The sequence below is a fragment of the Gouania willdenowi genome, chromosome 4 (assembly GCF_900634775.1).
Source record: "Gouania willdenowi chromosome 4, fGouWil2.1, whole genome shotgun sequence".
Lineage (NCBI taxonomy): Eukaryota > Metazoa > Chordata > Actinopteri > Blenniiformes > Gobiesocidae > Gouania > Gouania willdenowi.
Genome location: NC_041047.1, coordinates 30,798,231 through 30,812,823, shown reverse-complemented (window position 1 = coordinate 30,812,823; position 14,593 = coordinate 30,798,231). Strand labels below are relative to the sequence as shown.

General features: G+C 42.7%; 1 long non-coding RNA gene across 1 annotated transcript; it reads right to left on the bottom strand.

Moving 5' to 3' along the window:
- Positions 1–13,537: 13,537 nt before the first annotated feature.
- On the bottom strand, positions 13,538–14,003 carry LOC114461429 (uncharacterized). The gene is made up of 3 exons (XR_003673837.1): positions 13,947–14,003; positions 13,685–13,821; positions 13,538–13,605 (listed from the first exon to the last, which is right to left on the bottom strand). It is a non-coding gene; the product is annotated as an uncharacterized LOC114461429 (long non-coding RNA).
- Between the last annotated feature and the right edge of the window lie 590 nt (positions 14,004–14,593).

Here is a 14,593-nt window from a genome sequence, read left to right as displayed (position 1 = left end):
TCCTTCACATGATTTAGCAAGAAATTGAAGTTGCAGCTTTCCTGATAATGTTTTGCACAAATGATCATGACTAGAGTGTTTGTTTCAAAGTATAATTATGACCTCACACATCAATGTTTTCAATAAATACATTTTGCAAAATTAAGCCTATGTCATCTTGTGGTACTTCCATCATTTTCACTTCAGCAAGCGTAAGTACTGATGTAGTGGTTAAAATGTTCCAACCTCCACCATAAACAGACAATGGCAGCCATCTGCCTGAAGTGGTTGGGATTATGGAGGATTTGATTTGATTTATTTATTTATTTATCTCAAACATAAAACAATATAAAGCAATCATTGCTCACTTAAAAGAGCCACAGCAATGTTTGAGAAGAGGCAGAAGGAAGCTTAACGCTTATCTAGTCCTGTCCCGACTTCCAAGCTATTTCACAAAGAACAAAATAACTGACATTTGAGCAAATGCATTCATATATACATATACAAACACAACAAAATACACACATTTAAAGAAAAACAAGCATTCATAGGCCTACCTGGACTTACATAACATCACCATCCACATGTCCTCCTACCCATGACATTCTAGTCCTCGTACTGACCTAATAAGTTATATACATTCAATACATATTCTGCATAAGTTTTATATATACAGTTTATATATTCACATCAAACATATATACGTACACACATATACATACATACACATGAATGTACATGACATATACACAATATTAATATTATACTATTTGTTATCTCAAACACAAATTTCATTAAGTAGCAATATACAAAAAAGGAAAAGAACTAGAGAACAGAATTGAGAGAAGTCATGTATTACAGGCGAGTAGGGATGTAACGATACCTAAATCTCAAGGTTTGGTACATACCTGTCAAGTTTTGAATTTGAAAATAAGGGAATTTTTCTGGCGCCCACTACCAGCCGTCCCACCCGCCCAACCAAGCTCCAATATCCCTTATATTTTAAGATAGGTGTACAAGAAGTCTAAAATACCCACTTGTCAACCATTTACTAAATACAATTATGTGATTGTAATCTGGTAGGTCAACCTTTATTAACATTGAAATGCTGTGAACATTCCTACTAGGGCTGGGCGATATGGACTAAAACTCATATCTCAATATATTTTCTCAAAATGGTGATATACAATATAAATCTAGATAATTCTATCAAATAAAGTCTGACCAGACTGGGTTCAATTCTGGGTTCAATTTGCTGATGCAAAATGCTACACAGGAACATTTATTAAGAAACAGCTGCACAATATGTGAACTCAGAAATTAATCTAACTGAGCTTTACATGTTGTTTTGAGAAGTAAAAGCAGTGACTCATAAAGCTAGTATTTTGATACATAATAAGCTATTATATATATATATATATATATATATATATATATATATATATATATATATATATATGAAATATTGTAGTTCTCTAAATTGCCAAAATAGAAAACTCGATACATCTTGAATTTCGATATATTGCCCAGCCGTAATTCATAATTTATAAAACAGCCTAAATAAAAACATAAAGGTGTATATTATTTAATACACTTACAGTTTATATACAAATCAACACATTGCATATCTATTATTAATTTCACATTGCTTGTCTTTAAGTTAGACATTAACATTTTATTTTCATTATATATTTTATTATAATTTCTCATACTCACTCATGTGGTTCTCTGGTATTCACTAATGACTTATTAGACACATTTATTACAGACTTTACATCCTTTAACACTTTTTAAAGCAGTGTATATTTGTGGAGCTTGTGATTGGCTGATTTTTCATGCTGACTTACGTGGTTCCTTCCGCTGTGGTAGACGTTAAAATCTCAGTTATTAATCTAACAGAACGTGTAACTGTGTCCCATCCTGCTGCTCTTTAGGAAGATAAACTCTGTCTCATTTTAATACGTATTTACACCAGTTCTTATTTTTTTTCGCCGGAACGTCTTCATTCATTAAAATCTCTCTTCTGAGTTGTTTCTGGGTTTGTTGCCGCTGTCAGCTCTAATCTCGCGAGAACTGCCACTCAGGCTATTTCTGGTGTCAGTTCTCGCGAGGCTAGTGACGCCGTTCAGTTCAGTAAAGGCATCTTTGAATTATTAATACATTAAAATATGGGATATTTACAGGAAAATAATAATATGGGAAGATGGCAGGAAAGAGGGGTAAAATACGGGAGTTTCCCGACCAAAACGGGATACTTGACAGGTATGTTGGTAGAATCACGGTAGTAACCTCATAGTACGATATTTATTGCGTTTAACAGGCAGGAACACAGTTTGCAATAACAAGAATTTAGTTTTTTGTTTTACTCTTTTATTTCAAACTAATTGCAAATGCAATAATTTTAGATTCATGACATTATAAACTGAATACTGCCTCCTAACAAATACAGCAAGGAAATCCAAGTAGTGCAAACTGCCTTGTTCTTTGTTTAAATTAATTTGAGGTTTTTCTAGAAAAGTCAACATTTGAGGTTAGGAATATTCTCTGAGCATTTAAAGTATCCATTAACCTTTTAAAGCTCTTTGTCAACAACAGAAAATGACTGTAACTGCGCAACATCTCGTTTTATTTCTTGAGCCCTTGAGCTGTTCTGAGGGAGTTTGGTTGGAAACACTTCCTTTAGAGATTTTTGACCAGACTGGATTGTTTATTAAGTGGCTTCTCACGTTGCTCTTATTTCTACAAGGGTAGCGCAAGGTACACTTCACTTGCAGTGTTTGCATAGTGTCCATCTTTTCTCCTTCATGGTTTGTTGATGCAGTGAAACCATTTCCACACCTCTGACTGACTTGTAGCCGCTGCATCAAGCACAAGCTCTACAAACTCCTCCATTACTCATTACACTGGCTGCCACCATCTGCCACCATCTGCCATGTTTCCTTTTCTCCTCTGACCTTCAACCTTTGCACGTCATTGGCTCAATGGCCTGTAACCAGTGTTGTGCTAGTTATTGAAAAAAAGTAACTAGTTACCGTTACTAGTTACTTCATTCACAAAGTAACTCAGTTACTATTTTGATTAATTACACCAAAAAGTAATGCGTTACTGGAAAAAGTAACTTTTGAGTTACTTAGAATGAAAGAATGTATTATTTTATTGGGTCATTTGTGTCTGTACAGCTTCATATCAGTGCTGTAATAATATAATAATCCACTGTTAATCAACTGTATTAACATTGTTTTGGATAAAAACCTCTGATAAATGAAATGTTATTATATACAACCCTACAGTTTCTCATCATTTACATTCACAGAACTAAACTCTGCTCAGTATTAATCTTTACAAACACAAATGGACTTGATTTATATAGCGCTTTATAACCACACTGAAGCAGTCTCAAAGCGCTTTACATATCAGCTCATTCACCCAATTACTCACATTCACACACCAGTGGGACAGGACTGCCATGCAAGGCGCTAGTCGACACATAGTCAGGTACTGGGATCGAACCCCCAACCACTCGATCAGAAGACGACCTACTACCACCTGAGCCACGGTCGCCGTGACTGAAACACTTAAGTATTCTTTCAATACCAGCTTATTTACCTGAGACCAGCAGAAACTTAAAATGTTACAAGTAATTGTGAAATAAATAACACCAAACAACCTCAATATTATTCAAAATCAGATCAAACATTAAAGTGGCTTCAGCATCACAAAACGGTTATGTTTTGCCTTAGAATGCATCATCGCCGCAAGTCGTGCAAGTGCAGAACGACAAGAATTAAATTAAAGCGGAATTAGGCAAGTGAAGTGTTTACAAGAAAGAGGCATTATCTAATTCGGAATTAAAAATGGAATAAACCAACCAAATAATTCGGAATTAACTTTAATTCAGGATTTAATTAGCGTTAGGAATTATGTGTTTCCATGGTCAGGTTAAAGAGGAATTAACTTTTATTCCACTTTAAAGAGGAATTAAAGCTCCCATGTAAACGTGGCCAATTACAAAGATACATTATTGCTTTAAGGGATGTGTGTGCAGTGCACGCAACTCCTTTTTTTTTTTTTTTTTTTTTTTTTTACCTTGTTTGCACATGCTGTTGAAGGTTAACACTACAAGAAGTGCAATCTTTTAACAGCAATGCATATTTTATTATTGCAATTAAATAAATGAATTTATTTCATTGCATAATTGTGACCATCACCAGCCCTCCCTAGGGAAGGGTAAATACTTTATTAAAGGGAGGATGTAAAAGAGAGAGGGCAGTGTTACACCAGGGTGAGGGGGGTGGGGGGGGGAGTTAACAGGGAGGAGGGATACAAGATAGGAAAACGAATGGGTGGGGAATAATCAATAAATTTCAAGTGATGTGATGTGAAATTGTGGTTGTGTATATTGTGCTTATTGTTGTGTTATCAAGCCAGTCTGGTGACCAGTGTGCGGCTTAGGAATAATGATGGTGGCTGTGAGCAGAGGAGGAAGTGAGTGGAAGTTACATAAAACAGGTATTTGGGAACAACGTGTCTATGGTTGAGCCCAGTATGAGTGTTATCCCACAGCCCGAGGCCAGTGCGTCCATGACAAATGTGATTCCAAGAGCCGCTACTGCAAAACCCATAAGCCGCCCCCGGGCCCGAAGAAGCAGTCGGGCCAGCAGAAAGAGCGAGAGATCTAGGGGCCCCCGGCGACCACCCCACGGCCAAGCAGCCCCCCGAACGCCCCCAAGGTCCCAAGCCGAGAGGCTGCCATTGCCCCCCCCATACACACCCGAAAAGCCCCCAAGGAGCCAAGGACCCAGCGCACCACGCCACCGACTCCAACCCCCAACCCCCAGGCCCCCCAGCCCCCCACCCCCCCACCACCAACCACACCCCCGCGCCCAGCCCCCCGAGGGGAGGGCCCAGAGAGCCCCCCGCCCGAGACCCCAGCGGAGGAGCCAAAGCCCACGCCCAGCAGACGACCAGAGCCACGCCGAACGGGCAGCCGGCGGGCCCCCGCCGGTGAGCCCAGAGCCAGCAAGGACCCGACCCCAGGCCAGGAGGACCCGGAATGGATGCAGCACCAGGAGCAGCCCGCCCAGGGCGAACGACCACACCCCAAGCCGCATAAGGTACCAGGGGGCCGCTGGGAGTCCCCCCGCCGGTCCCCAGGCACCCCAACCTAGCCCCCCCGGGCGCCCCAGATGCTGATGCCGCCCGCGCCACGAGCTTCAGTTCTTTAAAGCCAGGGCCCCCTCCAGAGGCCAAGCCAGACCGCCCCGCCGGGATGTGGCCCCCTAATTTAACCCCGACACTCTGCCTCACGGGGGACTGCCCAAGCAGGGGCCGCACCAGAAGGTATGCAAGGGCGCGGCACGCGCCACCCGCCCCAGAAGACCCCCGCCAGGACCGGCCCGGCCAGCCGGCCAAGCACCCCGGGCCCCAGGAGCACCCCCAGGGACCAGGACCCCCCAAGGGCAAGCCCCCGGGCCAAGCCCCCCGGGACGCGCCCCCCACCCCAGCCCAGGTCCCGGCCACAGCCCAGCAGGACCGCACAGCCCCAGACGGCACAAGGCCAGCAGCCCAGGGCCCGCCGCCCCCCGGACAGCGCAAGCCACAGGGCAGCGCCCCCCGCCGGCCCGCGAGCAACCGGCGACCCCCACCGCGGGGACGGAGGCACCCCAACGGCACACATCCAGCGCGGGACAGCAGCCCCCAGCCAAAGATGCCCCGGACCCACCCACCAGTCCGCAGATGGCAGGACATACCCACCAGGCGGCCGAAAGCAACCTCAACCATCGGAACAGCTAACGCCGCCCCCCCAGTAAACAGCATCATCCCGAGGCGCCAAACAACCCTGCCCCAACCCCGGTGAGGACACCAGCACCCCCCCAGCACACCCACCCCCCAAACCGGCGAGGCAGGCCGCCCCGGGCCCGCACACCGCGGGGCCCGCCCCCAAGGCCACCAGGAGACAAAGCAAGCACCAAGCCACACCCAAGGGGGAGAGGCACCCCCGCGCCCCACCCGGCCGACACAGCCCGGAAAGACCCCGCAAGGAGAGACCCCGGCAAAGCCCCCCCGAGACCCACCGCCACGCCCGACCGCACCATCTTGATGTGCTATTACTCTATGCAGTGGCCCAGCCACCAACAGAGGGGCCAGGCCCCCACCGGAGAGGCCCAAATATGTGTACCAACCCACCACCCTGTTATGGTGCCTCTCCATTCCCCAATGGAGAGGCACTTCCCGATCCCCTGTGTGAATGTGTGTGTTTGGTGAATGTATGGGGTGTAATTAAAAGAAGGGGGATGGAGGGGAGCGGTGCTCCCCCTCCAGCCTCTGTGGATTTATGTGTATGTGGTGTAATAGGCCGGAGGGTGTAAATGATGATACACCCTCCGGGGGGTGACATGTTGAGATGCGATTAAAATTGGAGGGATTAGTAGGGCAACTAGAGGTGGGAGGGCCGCCCCCATGCCACTACATAGTAACACAGGTGGCGGCCCCCTCCACCCCCAGGCCACCATCCAGCCCCCCAAGGGTTGGGTATTGGTGTGTGGTGCATTTTCTGAGTGAGCCAGACCAGCTGGGAGTGGGGTGAAGTGAACATGTAAGAGGCCTGTCCAGTGTGAGCCGGGCCCGTCCGCGTGGCGGGCCACGCGAGAGGGTAGATGGCGCAGACGGGCAAGTGGCACTGCGGGCCCCGGAACAGCACAGCCGGAGACCCCCCCCCACGGCACCCCCCCAGACCGCGCCGGCCCCGCGGAGCACGGCGACACCCCCCACCCCCGGGCACAGCCAGGCACCAACAACATCCCCCGGCGCCCCAGGGGGCGACCCCCGCCGCCCGCCGGCCCGGAGCAACGCCACCCCGCCACCAAGGGGAGCGGCCGAGCAGGGGGGAGGCCCATGCCCGCACCAGGGCCAGCACAGGCCCACCCGGCGCCACGATACAACACTCTCCACCGGGAGGCGGCCCCGGCCCCCCCGACGAGAGAGGACGCCATCCACCGCCAAGCAGGGCCATCCCGCCAGCCACGGACCGGCAAGCCAGAGTACCGAAGCACCCCCAGCCCGGAACCGCCCCCCCACACCAACGGCGCCAATAGAGCCCCCCCCCCCCCCACGGAGGCAATCCGTGGGGGGGGGGGGTTGTGCACAGGGTTGTGCACGCAACTCCTGTGCACAGCTCACCTGCACCTGCAGCATCTACATTTAGTGTTGAACTCAACAAACTATTCATCAAACACTCACAAGTCTCATAAATGACATATTTAACAGTGAGTTACATCATCTCTTTTATTAAATGCTGATAGGTGTTAAAAAACTTACCAAAAGCACACGATCAGTGTGTGATCACATGCTTCAGTCGTTTGCTATGATGAATTGACTAAATAAAATAACACCGTCTTCAAACCTTCATTACTTTTAAAATGTTCAAACCACAGTCGGTCTTATTTTTAATTTTTTTTAACATGTCCGTCATTTATTTTCACTGCTCAGTAACAGATGACGTCACATCCTGTTGGTCTCAGCATTGGTCTCAGCATTGGTTCCTATTGGCTTCTCATTCCGCGCAAAAGCTGCAGCGCGGAATGAGCTGTGATCGATCTTGTGGGTCTTATGAGGACGTGCACCTAAGCTGAACACAGTCAGCTGGCTCGGCTCAGCTGGAGAGCTTCAAGCTGAGAAGAATTTGATGAAATGGTAAAAGCCAGCATGGTCACGCACGGCTTAGCTGAACCAGGTCTCAAGACACTTGCTGATAGCAGTCCTCTTTTCCTTGTTTCCAAAGACATTCACCTCCATCTTGTCATGATTTAGTTGAAGGAAGTTTTCACTCATCCAGCATTTTACTTTTTTTAAGCAGTCACACAACATATCAATGAGACCATAGTCGTCTGCGTCATCCAGTGATAGACATAATACTATTTTTCCCAGTTATTTAATGCAATTGAAGTTGTGCAAGTCCAATGAATAACTTGAAATGGTACAAAGATAAGTACTGAACAGCCAGAAGTTAAAAAAAAAGGTAAATGTAAAATTTGTCCTAAAGGAAGCATATAAAGGCTAAACTGAAGGGGTCCAAGAACAAAGCCTTGAGGAACCCCACAGGACATTGGTAATCTGTCAGATTGAAAGTTTCCAATGTTTACAAAATAACTTCGCTCCTCTAAGTAGGACTTAAACCATTGCATTACTTTTCCATTTTTGTCCAACCCATGTTTGCAATCTTTGCAACAAAATTGTATGATCTCCAGTGTCAAATGCAGCACTTAGATCCAATAGAATGAGAACAGATACTTTTCCCAAATCAGTGTTCAACCTTATATATTTAGATCTCTGTGAATCACTATAATCATTCCTCATCCTTTATCCTTACATTCACTGTTCCGTTTTGGTTTTGTCCACTAGAGGACACTGCTTACACATTTGTTTGTATGTGCTGCACTTTGATGATGTGTTTGTATGTGCTGCACTTTGACGATGCGTTTGTATGTGCTGCACTTTGATGATGTGTTAGCATGTGCTGCACTTTGATGATGCAATAAGTCATGTAATGTTGTAAACCAGGAAGTCAGTGAAGTGCATGGCCGTTTCTCAATCTGTTTACTGTTCCAATTCAAAGTCCACTTCTCAGCAAGTCCGCTGTAAATCCCCAGATGAGAACTTGCTCCTCCCGTTTTACTAAGCATACATCAAAGGAGACTTGAGCGTACTCCGCCAGCTATACTTCCCAGCATGCATTTCGAACATGCGCATAATTCCTTTATTATTAATACCATTTTGTAAATCACTTTTTTTCCTTTTCTTCTTCACTCATTATTATTTTTCAAATACTATCTTTAATCATTGAATTAATCAATGTATTTATCTACTTCATCCTTCTACCATTAATAGCCAACTATTATTTTCCTTCTTCTTTTAGTTGTTTTATTATTACTATTTTGTAAATATGTTTTTTCCTTTTATTTTCTTTCTCTTATTATTTTGTTCAATTATTATCATTACTCATTGAATTAATAAATGTATTAATCTACTTTCTCCTTCTACCATTACTAGCCAACTATTATTTTTCTTCTTCTTTATTTTATTGTATTTTATTATTCCTATTATTTTGGTCAATTATTATCATTAATCATTGGATTTATACATCTATTTATCTAGTTCATCCTTTTACCATTAATAACCAACTACTATTATTTTTCTTTCTTTATAATTATTTTTAATTATTACTATAATATGTTTTTCCTTTTCCCTTTATTTATTATTATTATCTATGTGGTAAAGGGCAGCCACAACAGCCATACCTTTCTGATCCATTGTAAATGATCCTTTATATTTGTTTGGACAAATTGAATGTATTGCCTATTGCCTGGTTGCTTCTCAGGATTTTTGTCACATGTGTTTCCCTATAAATAGATTACCTATTTATAGGGACTGTTTATCTATTTAACAAAACACACACATGTTTATTGTATTTGAATTTGTTCTTTTTTTTTTAAATGTATCACCAAAGTTTTATTGGTATACAAAACAATTACTATTTACAACAATGACATCTACTCAATGATACATATTATTTTCTTTGATGTTTACAGTGGAGTGCACATACTCCACACTGTTGAGCACAACAATGTCAGGAAGTTTGTTTTGTCCTAAAACGAAGAGTATGCGAAGTCCGCGCTTGCACACTCCGCAAGTCCGTTCTCCAAGTTTGCTCCCACGAGTCCGTACCCAGGAGTTCACAAGTACGGAGTATGCATACTATGAACTGAGAAACGGCATTTGTTTTGAAGAACTGTTGCTTATCAGCCAGCAATCTCAGTGAATCTGCGTACATCTTTATGCATTGTGGGTATGTACTGATTAAATCTAACTATATCTTTATTTGACAGTCCTTATTTTGAAGAATGTTTATGTTTTTGGAATCTTATTTGCAATTTAATATGTGATGTTATAAGCTGTCTTTACTGTGTGTAGTTAGTACCGCAGCCATTTTTATTTAAAAAAATATATAAATATGAACAGTTAAAATTACATTGAACCATACAATTGACACAATGAACGCTGATCTGTTTGTGAAGTTTGTACACAATGAAGCGAGGAAAAAGAAAAAAAGAATTAATTATATAGAACTTCTTGTGTTTTGCTTCACAAATAAGAAATGAAAACAAATGTACCAATTAAACCTTTTTTTTATCATTATTTTTTATTATTTATTTTACCTCTGCAAAGAGCGAAGCGCAGAGTGGAAGGTTATGTTTTATCTGTCACTAATTCGTTAGCAAGATAGCTTGAACAGTTATATATGGATTTGAATGAGATTTTCAGGAAAATTGACAAATAGGACAAAGAACAGATGAATATTTTTTGTGATAAAGAAAATAAAGAATAGGGGAAAAAGAGAGAAAAACAAGGAAAAGAAAGAGTGAGGGAATAAAAAAGAGAAAAAGAACAGAATTAGGGAAGAAGAGAGAAAGGGGGGGTTACGGACTGGGTTGTATGTAGCATAGGAGAGAACGGGTGTGAGAGCACATTTAGGCAAGGCAAATGTATTTGCATAGCGCATTTCATACACAAGGCAACTCAATGTGCTTTACATGATCAAAAAGTGTAACAGAAAACAATTAACATCTTAAAAATCAATAAGAACATTAAAATCATCAGTAAAATAATTTAAAATCATCAACAAACACATTACATCAACAACAACATGACCAAAAATCTCCCTCTCAATCATACGCAGTAGAGAAAAAGAGTAACTTTAACTTTGATTTAAAAATGTTCATATTGGATGCTGACTTCAGCTCTGTCAAGACCATAGTAGAGGGGCATGAATACAGCAGCCTGAGCCATGAAATGAAAGATGGCACAAATCCAAATTTAACCATTGTCTCCAAAAGAAAATCCCATTCAACCCTATCAAATGCCTTCTCTGCATCCATAGAGAGAAGGCATTCTGAAACTGACAGGCATGGAGAATACATAATGTTTAACAAGCGACGGATATTCGAAAAGAGGTTTTTGTTCAACAAAGCCTGTTTGGTCTGAGGAAATAATGCTGGGCAAAACATTTTCAAGGCGAAGACAAAAAATTTTGGTTAAAATTTGATAATTGCAATTTAACAAAGAGATAGGCCTGTATTACCCACCCTTATTTTTCTTCAGCAGAAGTGTTACACGTGCCTGATTCAGAGTTGAGGGGAGGCGACCTGCAAAATAGGAATCTGCATACACTCTTGTTAGTATTGGTGATAACAGTTTAGAAAAAGTCTGATAGAATTTGTTAGGGAAACCATCTGGTCCCAGCGACTTATTGGTTTTTATTGATTTTATAGCAGTGCAGACCTCCTCTTGAGTGATGGGATCATCCAAAAATGAGTTTGTGTTTAGCCCTTGTAGTTCTCTTTTAGTTATTTTGAGTCTTTGTTTATTCTGTTTACTGGTATGATCTCCTGTGTTAACTCTTGTCTCTGTGTTCCAGTTATTCCTGGTTGTGTCTCCACCTCCCAGTGTGTTTGAGTTGTGACTGATTAGTTGCCTCATGTGTTGTACCCAGGTGTGACCCATTTCCACTCAAGCCTCCATCTCTATTTAGCTGAGTGTCTGGTGACTGTGTGATCGCTGGATCATTGTATTGTTGACCCTCCTTGTGTCTTGCAGCGTTTGTTTCCTGCTCCTTGGTTTTCTTTGTGCCCTGTTAGATTTTCTATTATGAGTTTTAGAATAAACGACGACTGGTTCCAAGAACGATACGCCTGCCTGCTCGTTCCATCTCTCCCTGCATTTGGGTCCACACCACCACCACCACTCCGTGACAGAATGGTCCAGCCAAAAGTAGTGAAGGCAATATGAAGCCCCATGAAGCATTAAGGGATCGCAGCCTATTACTCAGCACATGGTTCGAAGGTTTGCGGTAATTCATGCTCCACTACGCCATCATGTGGACAAAAAATGTAATACATGCCAAGGGCCTATAACAAATGGTGGGGTCTGAAAGACTACAGCCAATAATGTGGAGAGAGTTGTGATGTAAAATGTGCTTGTGTTACTTTGTTCATGTATGTGCTTATGCAACTATTGACAGAGTTTAATAAAAACAAAAATACATTTATTCATTTTTATTTAAAAATAATTTTTCGAGAATATTTGGACTTAGGCGATTTCTTTTTTTGCACAGGATTTCACCCGCCTTTGAAAAAACCACGTTCACAGGGCACAGATGATGCAGGTGTACATAGATATGTAATGGCTAGTTTGCACAGATTTGGAAATGTAGATTTATGTTTTTCCCAATATTGAAGGGGACTTTCAAGTCGAGCAATATTTGGTTCACCCAGGTATGTTTGGACCTCCACTGTAGCATTGGCAGTTATATTAGGGGTTCTTGTCTGCTGGCATGTCGTGTCAAAACGTTGCCACAGTTTGCTCCCTAGAACAGAAAAAACAGGCAGTAAGTGACTTATTAGCACAATTAGAGTACATATATTACCTTCTGCTACAGATGAAGAAGGTCCTGATGATGATGATGATGAAGCTGAAGCAGATGAGGACAATGCAAGTCGTAAGACTCAAGCACATTCTCCGATCAATCTTTTTTCTGCTTCTGCTGCCTTATTAGGGTTGAAGAATCCTATTTTTTTTAATCTTGGATCAAGTAACGTAGAGAGGGACATGATGCTCATTGATTGAAGGTGGCTGAGCTTGTCCCTCAGCTGTCTACGCAAATACTCAGCCATGTCTCTGCTCTCAGGTGTCTGGATATTGCCAATCTCCTCTTCTTCCAGAGCATTTTGAAGAATGGCCAAAAGTGGAATGACTTTTGACCCAGAGACTTTCTTCTCCTCAGACACCTCAACAGTGGCATAGTTAAAGGGGGCGAGTACTTTCAGATAGTCTGCAATTATATTATATTGTTCTGCTGAGAGTGGTACAATGTCTGTACGGAGCCCAGCCAAAGCTGCTCCAACGGGCTCTCTCAAATTAAACAGACGCTGAAGCATTAGGTATGTGCTGTTCCATCGTGTATCCACCTCATGAATAAGTTTAAGCACGGAGAGACCCATTTGCAATTGAATCTGTGCTAGTCTCTCCTATAAAACAGTCAACAAAATAAAACAATGCAGGAGCAGAAATAATAATTGACATATTACAAGTAAGGACCTTACCTTTGCAGTGGTGCTGCTCTTAAAATATCCAACCATCTTACGACAGTTTGTCCTGATGTCACACAATTCAGGACTTCGGTCGAGAGCTTTCTTTATAATTAAGTTTAGAGTGTGTGCCACACAAATTGTGACGCAAATGTAGCGCTCGAGCACAAGCACCCATATTGGCAGCACCATCAGTCACCAGACATGTCACCTTTTCAGCTAAACCCCACTCAGATATGAGAGAGGTCTTCACTCTCGCTATATTTGCTGCTGTATGTGCCTCAGGGAAATGCTGCACCCCAAGGACAACAGTCTGCAGAGAAGTGGTCTCATCAATAAAATGACAAGTCACAGCGAGATAGGCATCTGTGTTGATTGAGGTCCACATGTCTGCTGTTAAACAAACAGCAGATGCAGTAGACACGACCACTTTGGCCTTGTCTTTGGCTTCCCTATACCTCTTCTCCACCATGGCTTTCAAAGTCTAAAAAAAGTAAAGTATTGAAATAGCTGATCTGAGAAAAAGAACTTGTTAACATTGTTTCATTTGTTCACATAAATACCTGCCGCGTGGGAAGAACATAAGATGGAGCCAAAGCTTTTACAAGCTTTCGGAAGCCACTTCCCTCCACAATGGAAAAGGGCTGGGAATCCTCAATCACCATATCCACCAACACCTCAGTCAAGTCAACCGTCTCAGCTGAATGAAAATGCATATGTTATAGTTAGACATTTTAATGGACCATAATAAAATAAAATAAACCATATAAAGTGTACTTGTAGGACAATCATCATCAATTATTATCATGAAATAAAATGGCCTACCCGAGACAGGTTCACCCTGGTTGGAATCCACACTGCCATGCAAGGCTCGGTAGTGCCTTAGCATATCTGAGGTGTTACTATTATAACCCAGTTGTTTAGAGCACAACAGACACTTCACCTACAATTAAAAAAACAATTATTCAAACCTATTTAGAAAAGAGAAATGTGAGCAAGAGAAATTATGTGTTGTCATATTTGTGTAATCTATTATTACATAATTATTGCTATGCCTTACCTTATTAGGTGAGCTCTGCTCAAAGTGCTCCCAAACTGGAGAAAATCTTCTCTTTCTTGCTGGTTCCATCGCAAAAAAAAGAAGCTGGAATAGGATGCCAAAAGAAGCACAATAACCCAAAAACACAAAAAGTGAGTGGGAATAAATTGCATTGACTCATCTGTTTTATTTCGAATCGCGCTCCAAACCAGCGAATCATTTCCTGAATCAGTCACATGGTACGGCCGCTTCGCAAGGCTTCGAACGTCACCACATACGTCACCAACACGCGCCTCGACCCACGCTTAAAAAAAAACTCTCTTAGATTACTCGGTACACGCTTTGAAGACTCGGCATGCTCAGCACATCACTAGCCAAAAGTGGACCTAGCCAAGATTAACTTGGAGAAGATTTTTTTTTATTTCCAGAGCTT